The 16,768-nt window shown below is 49.5% G+C and overlaps 1 protein-coding gene across 1 annotated transcript in view; it reads left to right on the top strand.

The window, feature by feature from the left end:
- The window catches only part of LOC143793648 (uncharacterized), a 134,783-nt gene that overhangs the window by 86,442 nt on the left and 31,573 nt on the right, over positions 1-16,768 (top strand). The gene's annotated exons all lie outside the window — the stretch shown is intronic.

Genomic DNA, 16,768 nt, shown 5'->3' with positions numbered 1-16,768 from the left:
GGATCCCGGGTAAACAAAGGGATCCCTTTAAGAATTAACCCTGGTTGGGTATTAGCAGCAACACGGAGACAAACAGTTAAATGAACTATTTACATTGGTTCCAGTTTCAAGGTTTACTCCTGTTGAGGCAGCGGCAGCTCCACAGGTAACAATGGGCGAGGCCATCCACCCGAATACCTGCAGCTACCAGATGTTGCTCCAGGAGCTTCCTAACTCCAGACAGGGGTCTGGGTCCCCACAGTTTTAGATCTTGGGATGGCCTGGGCACTAGCCATCACCGTAGTCAGTTCCCTAGCCACCACAGTAGCGGTGGTGGCTATAGTGCAGGTCGTGGTCTTGACGATAGTGCACGTCGGAGTGGCAACGGTGGTCTTGGTGGTAACTGTAGCCTGACCACAATGAGGCGCCTTCGCCATGGGGGACAATTTCTCCGGCACCTTGGTCGGGGGTGTCACGGAGCTTTGCCTCTTGTGGACGTTCAGGGCGAACCACCCCTTCTCCCCAAAGTGCCGGGTGTAGGTGACTTCATCCCCCGGGTAGAGATCCCGATCCGGGTGGCCCTCTTTAAGGTGGGACTCTACATCCCTCCGATTCACAAAAACTTCAGCGTACAGGCCCGGCTCCTTAATGAATCCCCAGCCTCTACGGAGTCTAAAGGCGGTGACGATGCCCTGCCTGCGCGGGGCCTGGTGGCTGGTGCGGTCCTTGCGGGCCCGGTCCTTCACTGCTAGGTCCTTCTGGTGATGGGCCTCTCGCCGGGCCTGGTACTCCTTCTCCTCCTCCCATCGTTGGTCCAGCTGGGTCTAGTATTCCTCCCAGCTAAGGGCCTCCACCAGCTCCCCTTCCTGCGTCTTCACCCCGGGGAACCCCATGAAGTTGGACCCTGGGTTCACCAAGCGGCACACCATGTGCTCTGCATAGACCTCGCCCAGCAAGGTGATTGGCGAGATCGGGGCCTTTAGGAGGTGCTCCATGCCCGTGGCCTGGTCCCAGGGAAGGAGGTGCTGGAGTCGATAGGTCCGCAGGTCCTCCGCGAGCGAGGCAGGATCGGCGGGCTTACCGGCCGGTGCGGCGTCCTCCCTCGCTGGCTCCGCTGGTAGTGACGTCGGTGGAGACATCGGCAGCAGCTTGAGCGGAGGTACAGGAACCGATGTCGGGGAGTCCTCCGCTGGCGTCTCCTGGGGTGCGGCCTTGGTCTCCATCTGCAGTTGAAGGAGCTGCCGGTTTAATGCCTCCATCTCGAGCTGCAGGAGGTCAGTACCGACTGTGGAGATTTGACCGTTCTGCTCTTCCGGGTAGCTGGGGGAGTCCTCTGCTTCCACCCCACACTCTGGTTCTGAGCTGTCAGCCATGGCATTCTCCACGTGGCTCACTTCCTGGTCTTTTTCCCGCTCTCTCCTTCGTGGGCGGTTTCGCTTTCGTTGTTGCCGCCCCCCATTGAGGATTAGGAGGCGGATCTCGGCTGCTGACGGACATGTCCTCAAAGTACAGAAATATTTAGACTGGGCGGCCATTGTCTTTCGCGCTCTTCAATTTGTTTACGCCCACTTCCACGCCCTTCTTCTTCTCCTGCGCTCCTCTTAGCGCTGTAATGGCGGCGGTTTTGGCGGGAATCGGCAATACACAGTCTTTGCAATAAGTCACAGTTCAAGCACAATTCAGACACAGTTCCAAGGCACACATGACCTGATTCTTCAGGCTTAAGTAGATCCTGTTCGTGACGCCAAGTTGGAGCGGCCCCCAGACGCAGGGCAGCGGGGTACTCGTTACCGGGCCTCTCTGTCTCGGTCCTGGGGTTGTCACGGTGGCTAGACCCGGTCCGTGACCCTCCTAAGGGGCATCCAATTAAAGGGGTGAGGATGGCGCGTGGTGCAAGGTGCGATGAATAACGAGGACACAGGGTTGCAGTCTCTTTACCTCTTTACTGAAGGCTTCAGGATCCACAATCCAGAGCACTGCTAACAGGGTTGGCTGAGACCGGCCGGTCCGAAGGCACATCCAGAGTTCCCTTTACAGGTGGAAATCAGTGTCCTTCCTACCAGCGCCTGGGTGTTGTAGTACCTCCCTGCTGAGCACCACGGGATAGTCCTCACAACTGTCGTGTCTGTTTCTGATGTTCTTTCTCACAACTATCGTTTCTCTTCTGATGTTCTTCTCAGTCCCCCAGATGATATGGCTAGGAGGCACCCATATGACGGGTAGGCCTGGAGTTCTTCCGGGACCCTAGTGTCACCCCTATCCCACAGTTGCCCCCTATGTCTGCTTAGGTGATTTAGGTGAGACAGCCAACCTAAAATTAACTGTCCTGCCGCTGTTTGAAGTAATGCTTGGAGCCCAATACTTCCTCGGCGTTCCGGCCACCGGCTACGCGCCTCAGTAGGATGTTGCCACGATCTTAAGGCACGACTCCTACTGGTTCTATTCTCCTTTGTGCTGTGATCTCGTTTCTCACTTCTCCACAATAAACCTCGCTTCGTGTCCTTTCTTAGGATGCCACCACAACGGGTGCAGGCGCGGCTCCATAACGTTCTGTCCTTTTCGCTAGGCCGCTGTCAGGATCCCACCCCTGACAGAGACCCCCCTGAATCTTCCCTCGCAACACCCTCTGCCACAGGATGTTGCCTGGATCCAACCCAGTCAGCTTCTCTCTAACTTCCTATCCAGCCCCCAGTTTTACCCGAGTGTGAGGAGTGGCCTAATACATAGCGCCCTTTGCTCCCCCTGGAGGCCAGACTGTGAAGTGCATTGGTGTCTGTGATACCTGGTCAGGTGAACTCCTTCAGTGCCATCAGACGTACCATAGCCCCTCTTAGTGGCGGAGCCACAGTACTGCAACGACCAGGACTCTGGGGAGCTGCACATACATACAGGTCCTTCTAAAAAAATTAGCATATAGTGTTAAATTTCATTATTTACCATAATGTAATGATTACAATTAAACTTTCATATATTATAGATTCATTATCCACCAACTGAAATTTGTCAGGTCTTTTATTGTTTTAATACTGATGATTTTGGCCTACAACTCCTGATAACCCAAAAAACCTGTCTCAATAAATTAGCATATCAAGAAAAGGTTCTCTAAACGACCTATTACCCTAATCTTCTGAATCAACTAATTAACTCTAAACACATGCAAAAGATACCTGAGGCTTTTAAAAACTCCCTGCCTGGTTCATTACTCAAAACCCCCATCATGGGTAAGACTAGCGACCTGACAGATGTCAAGAAGGCCATCATTGACACCCTCAAGCAAGAAGGTAAGACCCAGAAAGAAATTTCTCAACAAATAGGCTGTTCCCAGAGTGCTGTATCAAGGCACCTCAATGGTAAGTCTGTTGGAAGGAAACAATGTGGCAGAAAACGCTGTACAACGAGAAGAGGTGACCGGACCCTGAGGAAGATTGTGGAGAAGGACCGATTCCAGACCTTGGGGAACCTGAGGAAGCAGTGGACTGAGTCTGGTGTGGAAACATCCAGAGCCACCGTGCACAGGCGTGTGCAGGAAATGGGCTACAGGTGCCGCATTCCCCAGGTAAACAGCGGCAGAAGCGCCTGACCTGGGCTACAGAGAAGCAGCACTGGACTGTTGCTAAGTGGTCCCAAGTACTTTTTTCTGATGAAAGCAAATTTTGCATGTCATTCGGAAATCAAGGTGCCAGAGTCTGGAGGAAGACTGGGGAGAAGGAAATGCCAAAATGCCTGAAGTCCAGTGTCAAGTACCCACAGTCAGTGATGGTGTGGGGTGCCATGTCAGCTGCTGGTGTTGGTCCACTGTGTTTCATCAAGGGCAGGGTCAATGCAGCTAGCTATCAGGAGATTTTGGAGCACTTCATGCTTCCTGGCACCTGCTCACAGTGCCAAAACCACTGGTAAATGGTTTACTGACCATGGTATTACTGTGCTCAATTGGCCTGCCAACTCTCCTGACCTGAACCCCATAGAGAATCTGGGGGATATTGTGAAGAGAAAGTTGAGAGACGCAAGACCCAACATTCTGGATGAGCTTAAGGCCGCTATTGAAGCATCCTGGGCCTCCATAACATCTCAGCAGTGTCACAGGCTGATTGCCTCCATGCCACGCCGCATTGAAGCAGTCATTTCTGCCAAAGGATTCCCGACCAAGTATTGAGTGCATAACTGAACATTATTATTTGATGGGTTTTTTGTTTGTTATTAAAAAACACTTTTATTTGATTGGACGGGTGAAATATGCTAATTTATTGAGACAGGTTTTTTGGGTTATCAGGAGTTGTATGCCAAAATCATCAGTATTAAAACAATAAAAGACCTGACAAATTTCAGTTGGTGGATAATGAATCTATAATATATGAAAGTTTAATTGTAATCATTACATTATGGTAAATAATGAAATTTAACACTATATGCTAATTTTTTGAGAAGGACCTGTATATCTTAAAACAGGACTCAAGCACAACTGCCATCACCTCAGAAGACACTGGCAACCTGGAGAAACGCGTCCTGGGATTTTTATGTCATGAGTAATAGTTACAGGGATAGTGGAGCCCATGCGTTGCCAATCATAAAGAGCATCACATGGCTCCTCCTGCGCGTCTGCACTGACACCAGACATACTGTATATAAACAATCTGAGGCACTTCTCCATTCTGTCAGGGACGAGGTTGGCGGTCTTAGTTTACCAGAGGTCCTTCAGCCTATATGTATGATAGATACCGTAACAAGCAGTCATCCTGATAACCCCGCAGAGGGATGGATGACAGAAGCTCTGCAGTGTCCGTACCACATTACAGAAGGTATTTGGGTGATACGTAGTATACATTTGTTTATAGGAACACAATTATTGCGTATTTATACCCAGGGGTGAGCCTAGCCTCTCTGCTGCCTGAGGCGAACTGCAAACCCACGTAGTAAAATCAGAAGAAATAAGTCTTAGCAGGACCATATCAGCTCATCCACATAGGGTAACACACACCAACTCTGCTACATCCCACTTCCTTACTGCTTTCAGATGTGAAAACCCCACTGGTTCACAAGGCTTATCTACACCAGACAGTCTGATGGAGGGAAGCGGTGACCCTGACAGAGCTGTGCAGCAGCAGCAAGTGGGGCCGGTGGTGCAGGTGATGTTACAGTTACTTACTGCCGGTTACTGCTCTGCGACTAGTCCGACTGCCCGGCAGCAATGTGTGTGTCCCAGCAGGTCAGGAGACTCCTCAGCCCGGGTAACAGTCACCTGCCGGGCACCTTAGGTTGTTGTCACACTGCACAGTCAGTAAGTGTCAGAGCAGGGATTACAGGGAGAGTCGGCACCACGTGTTCTGACTGCTGCCCCCGAGGGCTCCATACAATGCGTCCTTATCCCCCACTTCTTGGTATATAGTATAGAGATTATTAGCCCAGCTGTCCATAAGGGGCCTCAGATGTTCTCCCGGCCTTGGTCCTTTATTTCGCTGCGCGGTTAGTATCAGGACAAGGAGCATCAATGACAACGATGACACAAAGGGGGCTTTAGATGTAATAAGTTATGTTCTAGTTCACATTTCTTTGTCTCCTCTAAGTGATGATGTGTTACAGAAGTGGAGAGCACGAAACGTGAGCAGGAAGAGAAAAAAAGAACAAAATAATGTGGGAAGTCTTAATCATAGAAAATATTATTTATTCTACTCCTAACAATTCCGGCATCTATCCAATGTTAAAGACTGAGATATTATTGGAAAGTTTACTGGATTCGTGATGTGAACAGGACGATCTGTGTGATCCACAATGTGAACTGTGTGCAGTATGAACAGTCAGCTGATAATTACATTGGACAGATCAATAATTGTCAGAGCATCAATGTCCATCACCTGAGACAAGTCTGGTCCTGTTTGTGATTTATCTGTAGGTTGGAAATGTCTTCTTCCAGTCACATGTGGCATCTGATGGTCAATACAAAATAGTTGGGAGTAGTTGGGAGTAGACCTGTATGTAGTCTGGAGTAGTTGGGAGTAGACCTATATGTAGTTGGGAGTAATCGGGACCAGACCTGTATATTGTCCGGAGTAGTCTGGAGTAGACTTGTATGTAGTTGGGAGTAGTTGGGAGTAGACCTGTATGTAGTCTGGAGTAGTCGGGAGTAGACCTATATGTAGTCGGGAGTAGTTGGGACCAGACCTGTATGTAGTTGGGAGTAGTCGGGACCAGACCTGTATGTTGTCTGGAGTAGTCGGGACCAGACCTGTATGTAGTCTGGAGTATTCGGGACTAGACCTGTATGTAGTTGGGAGTAGTCGGGAGTAGACTTGTATGTAGTTGGGAGTAGTCGGGAGTAGACCTGTATGTTGTCTGGAGTATTCGGGACCAGACCTGTATGTAGTTGGGAGTAGTCGGGAGTAGACTTGTATGTAGTTGGGAGTAGTCGGGAGTAGACCTGTATGTTGTCTGGAGTAGTTGGGAGTAGACCTGTATGTAGTCGTGAGTAGTTGGGAGTAGTTGGGAGTAGACCTGTATGTTGTCTGGAGTAGTTGGGAGTAGACCTGTATGTAGTCAGGAGTAGACCTATATGTGTTACCATGTGACCTGACCCAACGGGGATTCAGTCAGCAGATGGCACAACACACTAACAACGGGATGGAAATGGGGTGAGGAAGGCCCTACTGATAGGGAAATGGGGGATGGTCACCACCTGAGCCAGTCTCTGCACTCCCCTAACTCCCTAAGTGGGTCCTTCCCCCACTGCTGTCAGGAACCTCATCTCTCGCTGTCACCTAATACTGTTATGGCTAGTGCACTTGTTGTAGTTGGGAGTAGACCTGTATGTAGTCTGGAGTAGTTGGGAGTAGACCTATATGTAGTTGGGAGTAGTCGGGACCAGACCTGTATATTGTCTGGAGTAGTCTGGAGTAGACTTGTATGTAGTTGGGAGTAGTTGGGAGTAGACCTGTATGTAGTCCGGAGTAGTCGGGAGTAGACCTGTATGTAGTTGGAAGTAGACCTGTATGTAGTCTGGAGTAGTCGGGAGTAGACCTGTACGTAGTTGGGAGTAGACCTGTATGTTGTCTGGAGTAGTCGGGAGTAGACCTGTATGTAGTTGGGAGTAGTTGGGAGTAGACCTGTATGTAGTCTGCAGTAGTCGGGAGTAGACCTGTACGTAGTTGGAAGTAGACCTGTATGTAGTCTGGAGTAGTCGGGAGTAGACCCGTACGTAGTTGGGAGTAGACCTGTATGTTGTCTGGAGTAGCCAGGAGTAGACCTGTATGTAGTTGGAAGTAGACCTGTATGTAGTCTGGAGTAGCCGGGAGTAGACCTGTACGTAGTTGGGAGTAGTTGGGAGTAGACCTGTATGTAGTCTGGAGTAGTCGGGAGTAGACCTGTATGTAGTTGGAAGTAGACCTGTATGTAGTCTGGAGTAGTCGGGAGTAGACCTGTACGTAGTTGGGAGTAGACCTGTATGTTGTCTGGAGTAGTCGAGAGTAGACCTGTATGTAGTTGGGAGTAGTTGGGAGTAGACCTGTATGTAGTCTGGAGTAGTCGGGAGTAGACCTGTATGTAGTTGGGAGTAGTTGGGAGTAGACCTGTATGTAGTCTGCAGTAGTCGGGAGTAGACCTGTATGTAGTTGGGAGTAGTTGGGAGTAGACCTGTATGTAGTCAGGAGTAGTCGGGAGTAGACCTGTATGTAGTTGGGAGTAGACCTGTATATAGTCTGGAGTAGTCGGGAGTAGACCTGTATGTAGTTGGGAGTAGTTGGGAGTAGACCTGTATGTAGTCGGGAGTAGTCGGGAGTAGACCTATATGTAGTCGGGAGTAGTTGGGACCAGACCTGTATGTAGTTGGGAGTAGTCGGGACCAGACCTGTATGTTGTCTGGAGTAGTCGGGACCAGACCTGTATGTAGTCTGGAGTATTCGGGACTAGACCTGTATGTAGTTGGGAGTAGTCGGGAGTAGACTTGTATGTAGTTGGGAGTAGTCGGGAGTAGACCTGTATGTTGTCTGGAGTATTCGGGACCAGACCTGTATGTAGTTGGGAGTAGTCGGGAGTAGACTTGTATGTAGTTGGGAGTAGTCGGGAGTAGACCTGTATGTTGTCTGGAGTAGTTGGGAGTAGACCTGTATGTAGTCGTGAGTAGTTGGGAGTAGTTGGGAGTAGACCTGTATGTAGTCAGGAGTAGACCTATATGTGTTACCATGTGACCTGACCCAACGGGGATTCAGTCAACAGATGGCACAACACACTAACAACGGGATGGAAATGGGGTGAGGAAGGCCCTACTGATAGGGAAATGGGGGATGGTCACCACCTGAGCCAGTCTCTGCACTCCCCTAACTCCCTAAGTGGGTCCTTCCCCCACTGCTGTCAGGAACCTCATCTCTCGCTGTCACCTAATACTGTTATGGCTAGTGCACTTGTTGTAGTTGGGAGTAGACCTGTATGTAGTCTGGAGTAGTTGGGAGTAGACCTATATGTAGTTGGGAGTAGTCGGGACCAGACCTGTATATTGTCTGGAGTAGTCTGGAGTAGACTTGTATGTAGTTGGGAGTAGTTGGGAGTAGACCTGTATGTAGTCCGGAGTAGTCGGGAGTAGACCTGTATGTAGTTGGAAGTAGACCTGTATGTAGTCTGGAGTAGTCGGGAGTAGACCTGTACGTAGTTGGGAGTAGACCTGTATGTTGTCTGGAGTAGTCGGGAGTAGACCTGTATGTAGTTGGGAGTAGTTGGGAGTAGACCTGTATGTAGTCTGCAGTAGTCGGGAGTAGACTTGTACGTAGTTGGAAGTAGACCTGTATGTAGTCTGGAGTAGTCGGGAGTAGACCCGTACGTAGTTGGGAGTAGACCTGTATGTTGTCTGGAGTAGCCAGGAGTAGACCTGTATGTAGTTGGAAGTAGACCTGTATGTAGTCTGGAGTAGGCGGGAGTAGACCTGTACGTAGTTGGGAGTAGTTGGGAGTAGACCTGTATGTAGTCTGGAGTAGTCGGGAGTAGACCTGTATGTAGTTGGAAGTAGACCTGTATGTAGTCTGGAGTAGTCGGGAGTAGACCTGTACGTAGTTGGGAGTAGACCTGTATGTTGTCTGGAGTAGTCGAGAGTAGACCTGTATGTAGTTGGGAGTAGTTGGGAGTAGACCTGTATGTAGTCTGGAGTAGTCGGGAGTAGACCTGTATGTAGTTGGGAGTAGTTGGGAGTAGACCTGTATGTAGTCTGCAGTAGTCGGGAGTAGACCTGTATGTAGTTGGGAGTAGTTGGGAGTAGACCTGTATGTAGTCAGGAGTAGTCGGGAGTAGACCTGTATGTAGTTGGGAGTAGACCTGTATATAGTCTGGAGTAGTCGGGAGTAGACCTGTATGTAGTTGGGAGTAGTTGGGAGTAGACCTGTATGTAGTCGGGAGTAGTCGGGAGTAGACCTATATGTAGTCGGGAGTAGTTGGGACCAGACCTGTATGTAGTTGGGAGTAGTCGGGACCAGACCTGTATGTTGTCTGGAGTAGTCGGGACCAGACCTGTATGTAGTCTGGAGTATTCGGGACTAGACCTGTATGTAGTTGGGAGTAGTCGGGAGTAGACTTGTATGTAGTTGGGAGTAGTCGGGAGTAGACCTGTATGTTGTCTGGAGTATTCGGGACCAGACCTGTATGTAGTTGGGAGTAGTCGGGAGTAGACTTGTATGTAGTTGGGAGTAGTCGGGAGTAGACCTGTATGTAGTCGTGAGTAGTTGGGAGTAGTTGGGAGTAGACCTGTATGTTGTCTGGAGTAGTTGGGAGTAGACCTGTATGTAGTCAGGAGTAGACCTATATGTGTTACCATGTGACCTGACCCAACGGGGATTCAGTCAGCAGATGGCACAACACACTAACAACGGGATGGAAATGGGGTGAGGAAGGCCCTACTGATAGGGAAATGGGGGATGGTCACCACCTGAGCCAGTCTCTGCACTCCCCTAACTCCCTAAGTGGGTCCTTCCCCCACTGCTGTCAGAAACCTCATCTCTCGCTGTCACCTAATACTGTTATGGCTAGTGCACTTGTTGTAGTTGGGAGTAGACCTGTATGTAGTCTGGAGTAGTTGGGAGTAGACGTAGTTGGGAGTAGACCTATATGTAGTTGGGAGTAGTCGGGACCAGACCTGTATATTGTCTGGAGTAGTCTGGAGTAGACTTGTATGTAGTTGGGTGTAGTTGGGAGTAGACCTGTATGTAGTCCGGAGTAGTCGGGAGTAGACCTGTATGTAGTTGGAAGTAGACCTGTATGTAGTCTGGAGTAGTCGGGAGTAGACCTGTACGTAGTTGGGAGTAGACCTGTATGTAGTCTGGAGTAGTCGGGAGTAGACCTGTATGTAGTTGGGAGTAGTTGGGAGTAGACCTGTATGTAGTCTGCAGTAGTCGGGAGTAGACCTGTACGTAGTTGGAAGTAGACCTGTATGTAGTCTGGAGTAGTCGGGAGTAGACCCGTACGTAGTTGGGAGTAGACCTGTATGTTGTCTGGAGTAGCCAGGAGTAGACCTGTATGTAGTTGGAAGTAGACCTGTATGTAGTCTGGAGTAGCCGGGAGTAGACCTGTACGTAGTTGGGAGTAGTTGGGAGTAGACCTGTATGTAGTCTGGAGTAGTCGGGAGTAGACCTGTATGTAGTTGGAAGTAGACCTGTATGTAGTCTGGAGTAGTCGGGAGTAGACCCGTACGTAGTTGGGAGTAGACCTGTATGTTGTCTGGAGTAGCCAGGAGTAGACCTGTATGTAGTTGGAAGTAGACCTGTATGTAGTCTGGAGTAGCCGGGAGTAGACCTGTACGTAGTTGGGAGTAGTTGGGAGTAGACCTGTATGTAGTCTGGAGTAGTCGGGAGTAGACCTGTATGTTGTCTGGAGTAGTCGAGAGTAGACCTGTATGTAGTTGGGAGTAGTTGGGAGTAGACCTGTATGTAGTCGGGAGTAGTCGGGAGTAGACCTATATGTAGTCGGGAGTAGTTGGGACCAGACCTGTATGTAGTTGGGAGTAGTCGGGACCAGACCTGTATGTTGTCTGGAGTAGTCGGGACCAGACCTGTATGTAGTCTGGAGTATTCGGGACTAGACCTGTATGTAGTTGGGAGTAATCGGGAGTAGACTTGTATGTAGTTGGGAGTAGTCGGGAGTAGACCTGTATGTTGTCTGGAGTATTCGGGACCAGACCTGTATGTAGTTGGGAGTAGTCGGGAGTAGACTTGTATGTAGTTGGGAGTAGTCGGGAGTAGACCTGTATGTTGTCTGGAGTAGTTGGGAGTAGACCTGTATGTAGTCGTGAGTAGTTGGGAGTAGTTGGGAGTAGACCTGTATGTTGTCTGGAGTAGTTGGGAGTAGACCTGTATGTAGTCAGGAGTAGACCTATATGTGTTACCATGTGACCTGACCCAACGGGGATTCAGTCAGCAGATGGCACAACACACTAACAACGGGATGGAAATGGGGTGAGGAAGGCCCTACTGATAGGGAAATGGGGGATGGTCACCACCTGAGCCAGTCTCTGCACTCCCCTAACTCCCTAAGTGGGTCCTTCCCCCACTGCTGTCAGGAACCTCATCTCTCGCTGTCACCTAATACTGTTATGGCTAGTGCACTTGTTGTAGTTGGGAGTAGACCTGTATGTAGTCTGGAGTAGTTGGGAGTAGACCTATATGTAGTTGGGAGTAGTCGGGACCAGACCTGTATATTGTCTGGAGTAGTCTGGAGTAGACTTGTATGTAGTTGGGAGTAGTTGGGAGTAGACCTGTATGTAGTCCGGAGTAGTCGGGAGTAGACCTGTATGTAGTTGGAAGTAGACCTGTATGTAGTCTGGAGTAGTCGGGAGTAGACCTGTACGTAGTTGGGAGTAGACCTGTATGTTGTCTGGAGTAGTCGGGAGTAGACCTGTATGTAGTTGGGAGTAGTTGGGAGTAGACCTGTATGTAGTCTGCAGTAGTCGGGAGTAGACCTGTACGTAGTTGGAAGTAGACCTGTATGTAGTCTGGAGTAGTCGGGAGTAGACCCGTACGTAGTTGGGAGTAGACCTGTATGTTGTCTGGAGTAGCCAGGAGTAGACCTGTATGTAGTTGGAAGTAGACCTGTATGTAGTCTGGAGTAGCCAGGAGTAGACCTGTACGTAGTTGGGAGTAGTTGGGAGTAGACCTGTATGTAGTCTGGAGTAGTCGGGAGTAGACCTGTATGTAGTTGGAAGTAGACCTGTATGTAGTCTGGAGTAGTCGGGAGTAGACCTGTACGTAGTTGGGAGTAGACCTGTATGTTGTCTGGAGTAGTCGAGAGTAGACCTGTATGTAGTTGGGAGTAGTTGGGAGTAGACCTGTATGTAGTCTGGAGTAGTCGGGAGTAGACCTGTATGTAGTTGGGAGTAGTTGGGAGTAGACCTGTATGTAGTCTGCAGTAGTCGGGAGTAGACCTGTATGTAGTTGGGAGTAGTTGGGAGTAGACCTGTATGTAGTCAGGAGTAGTCGGGAGTAGACCTGTATGTAGTTGGGAGTAGACCTGTATATAGTCTGGAGTAGTCGGGAGTAGACCTGTATGTAGTTGGGAGTAGTTGGGAGTAGACCTGTATGTAGTCGGGAGTAGTCGGGAGTAGACCTATATGTAGTCGGGAGTAGTTGGGACCAGACCTGTATGTAGTTGGGAGTAGTCGGGACCAGACCTGTATGTTGTCTGGAGTAGTCGGGACCAGACCTGTATGTAGTCTGGAGTATTCGGGACTAGACCTGTATGTAGTTGGGAGTAGTCGGGAGTAGACTTGTATGTAGTTGGGAGTAGTCGGGAGTAGACCTGTATGTTGTCTGGAGTATTCGGGACCAGACCTGTATGTAGTTGGGAGTAGTCGGGAGTAGACTTGTATGTAGTTGGGAGTAGTCGGGAGTAGACCTGTATGTTGTCTGGAGTAGTTGGGAGTAGACCTGTATGTAGTCGTGAGTAGTTGGGAGTAGTTGGGAGTAGACCTGTATGTTGTCTGGAGTAGTTGGGAGTAGACCTGTATGTAGTCAGGAGTAGACCTATATGTGTTACCATGTGACCTGACCCAACGGGGATTCAGTCAGCAGATGGCACAACACACTAACAACGGGATGGAAATGGGGTGAGGAAGGCCCTACTGATAGGGAAATGGGGGATGGTCACCACCTGAGCCAGTCTCTGCACTCCCCTAACTCCCTAAGTGGGTCCTTCCCCCACTGCTGTCAGGAACCTCATCTCTCGCTGTCACCTAATACTGTTATGGCTAGTGCACTTGTTGTAGTTGGGAGTAGACCTGTATGTAGTCTGGAGTAGTTGGGAGTAGACCTATATGTAGTTGGGAGTAGTCGGGACCAGACCTGTATATTGTCTGGAGTAGTCTGGAGTAGACTTGTATGTAGTTGGGAGTAGTTGGGAGTAGACCTGTATGTAGTCCGGAGTAGTCGGGAGTAGACCTGTATGTAGTTGGAAGTAGACCTGTATGTAGTCTGGAGTAGTCGGGAGAAGACCTGTACGTAGTTGGGAGTAGACCTGTATGTTGTCTGGAGTAGTCGGGAGTAGACCTGTATGTAGTTGGGAGTAGTTGGGAGTAGACCTGTATGTAGTCTGCAGTAGTCGGGAGTAGACCTGTACGTAGTTGGAAGTAGACCTGTATGTAGTCTGGAGTAGTCGGGAGTAGACCCGTACGTAGTTGGGAGTAGACCTGTATGTTGTCTGGAGTAGCCAGGAGTAGACCTGTATGTAGTTGGAAGTAGACCTGTATGTAGTCTGGAGTAGCCGGGAGTAGACCTGTACGTAGTTGGGAGTAGTTGGGAGTAGACCTGTATGTAGTCTGGAGTAGTCGGGAGTAGACCTGTATGTAGTTGGAAGTAGACCTGTATGTAGTCTGGAGTAGTCGGGAGTAGACCTGTACGTAGTTGGGAGTAGACCTGTATGTTGTCTGGAGTAGTCGAGAGTAGACCTGTATGTAGTTGGGAGTAGTTGGGAGTAGACCTGTATGTAGTCTGGAGTAGTCGGGAGTAGACCTGTATGTAGTTGGGAGTAGTTGGGAGTAGACCTGTATGTAGTCTGCAGTAGTCGGGAGTAGACCTGTATGTAGTTGGGAGTAGTTGGGAGTAGACCTGTATGTAGTCAGGAGTAGTCGGGAGTAGACCTGTATGTAGTTGGGAGTAGACCTGTATATAGTCTGGAGTAGTCGGGAGTAGACCTGTATGTAGTTGGGAGTAGTTGGGAGTAGACCTGTATGTAGTCGGGAGTAGACCTATATGTAGTCGGGAGTAGTTGGGACCAGACCTGTATGTAGTTGGGAGTAGTCGGGACCAGACCTGTATGTTGTCTGGAGTAGTCGGGACCAGACCTGTATGTAGTCTGGAGTATTCGGGACTAGACCTGTATGTAGTTGGGAGTAGTCGGGAGTAGACTTGTATGTAGTTGGGAGTAGTCGGGAGTAGACCTGTATGTTGTCTGGAGTATTCGGGACCAGACCTGTATGTAGTTGGGAGTAGTCGGGAGTAGACTTGTATGTAGTTGGGAGTAGTCGGGAGTAGACCTGTATGTTGTCTGGAGTAGTTGGGAGTAGACCTGTATGTAGTTGTGAGTAGTTGTGAGTAGTTGGGAGTAGACCTGTATGTTGTCTGGAGTAGTTGGGAGTAGACCTGTATGTAGTCAGGAGTAGACCTATATGTGTTACCATGTGACCTGACCCAACGGGGATTCAGTCAGCAGATGGCACAACACACTAACAACGGGATGGAAATGGGGTGAAGAAGGCCCTACTGATAGGGAAATGGGGGATGGTCACCACCTGAGCCAGTCTCTGCACTCCCCTAACTCCCTAAGTGGGTCCTTCCCCCACTGCTGTCAGGAACCTCATCTCTCGCTGTCACCTAATACTGTTATGGCTAGTGCACTTGTTGTAGTTGGGAGTAGACCTGTATGTAGTCTGGAGTAGTTGGGAGTAGACCTATATGTAGTTGGGAGTAGTCGGGACCAGACCTGTATATTGTCTGGAGTAGTCTGGAGTAGACTTGTATGTAGTTGGGAGTAGTTGGGAGTAGACCTGTATGTAGTCCGGAGTAGTCGGGAGTAGACCTGTATGTAGTTGGAAGTAGACCTGTATGTAGTCTGGAGTAGTCGGGAGTAGACCTGTACGTAGTTGGGAGTAGACCTGTATGTTGTCTGGAGTAGTCGGGAGTAGACCTGTATGTAGTTGGGAGTAGTTGGGAGCAGACCTGTATGTAGTCTGCAGTAGTCGGGAGTAGACCTGTACGTAGTTGGAAGTAGACCTGTATGTAGTCTGGAGTAGTCGGGAGTAGACCCTTACGTAGTTGGGAGTAGACCTGTATGTTGTCTGGAGTAGCCAGGAGTAGACCTGTATGTAGTTGGAAGTAGACCTGTATGTAGTCTGGAGTAGCCGGGAGTAGACCTGTACGTAGTTGGGAGTAGTTGGGAGTAGACCTGTATGTAGTCTGGAGTAGTCGGGAGTAGACCTGTATGTAGTTGGAAGTAGACCTGTATGTAGTCTGGAGTAGTCGGGAGTAGACCTGTATGTAGTTGGGAGTAGACCTGTATGTTGTCTGGAGTAGTCGAGAGTAGACCTGTATGTAGTTGGGAGTAGTTGGGAGTAGACCTGTATGTAGTCTGGAGTAGTCGGGAGTAGACCTGTATGTAGTTGGGAGTAGTTGGGAGTAGACCTGTATGTAGTCTGCAGTAGTCGGGAGTAGACCTGTATGTAGTTGGGAGTAGTTGGGAGTAGACCTGTATGTAGTCAGGAGTAGTCGGGAGTAGACCTGTATGTAGTTGGGAGTAGACCTGTATATAGTCTGGAGTAGTCGGGAGTAGACCTGTATGTAGTTGGGAGTAGTTGGGAGTAGACCTGTATGTAGTCGGGAGTAGTCGGGAGTAGACCTATATGTAGTCGGGAGTAGTTGGGACCAGACCTGTATGTAGTTGGGAGTAGTCGGGACCAGACCTGTATGTTGTCTGGAATAGTCGGGACCAGACCTGTATGTAGTCTGGAGTATTCGGGACTAGACCTGTATGTAGTTGGGAGTAGTCGGGAGTAGACTTGTATGTAGTTGGGAGTAGTCGGGAGTAGACCTGTATGTTGTCTGGAGTATTCGGGACCAGACCTGTATGTAGTTGGGAGTAGTCGGGAGTAGACTTGTATGTAGTTGGGAGTAGTCGGGAGTAGACCTGTATGTTGTCTGGAGTAGTTGGGAGTAGACCTGTATGTAGTCGTGAGTAGTTGGGAGTAGTTGGGAGTAGACCTGTATGTTGTCTGGAGTAGTTGGGAGTAGACCTGTATGTAGTCAGGAGTAGACCTATATGTGTTACCATGTGACCTGACCCAACGGGGATTCAGTCAGCAGATGGCACAACACACTAACAATGGGATGGAAATGGGGTGAGGAAGGCCCTACTGATAGGGAAATGGGGGATGGTCACCACCTGAGCCAGTCTCTGCACTCCCCTAACTCCCTAAGTGGGTCCTTCCCCCACTGCTGTCAGGAACCTCATCTCTCGCTGTCACCTAATACTGTTATGGCTAGTGCACTTGTTGTAGTTGGGAGTAGACCTGTATGTAGTCTGGAGTAGTTGGGAGTAGACCTATATGTAGTTGGGAGTAGTCGGGACCAGACCTGTATATTGTCTGGAGTAGTCTGGAGTAGACTTGTATGTAGTTGGGAGTAGTTGGGAGTAGACCTGTATGTAGTCCGAAGTAGTCGGGAGTAGACCTATATGTAGTTGGAAGTAGACCTGTATGTAGTCTGGAGTAGTCGGGAGTAGACCTGTACGTAGTTGGGAGTAGACCTGTATGTTGTCTGGAGTAGTCGGGAGTAGACCTGTA

The sequence above is a fragment of the Ranitomeya variabilis genome, chromosome 1, assembly GCF_051348905.1.
Source record: "Ranitomeya variabilis isolate aRanVar5 chromosome 1, aRanVar5.hap1, whole genome shotgun sequence".
Taxonomy (NCBI): domain Eukaryota; kingdom Metazoa; phylum Chordata; class Amphibia; order Anura; family Dendrobatidae; genus Ranitomeya; species Ranitomeya variabilis.
Note: the sequence above shows the minus strand (reverse complement) of the source record. Positions and strands in the feature narration are given on the sequence as shown.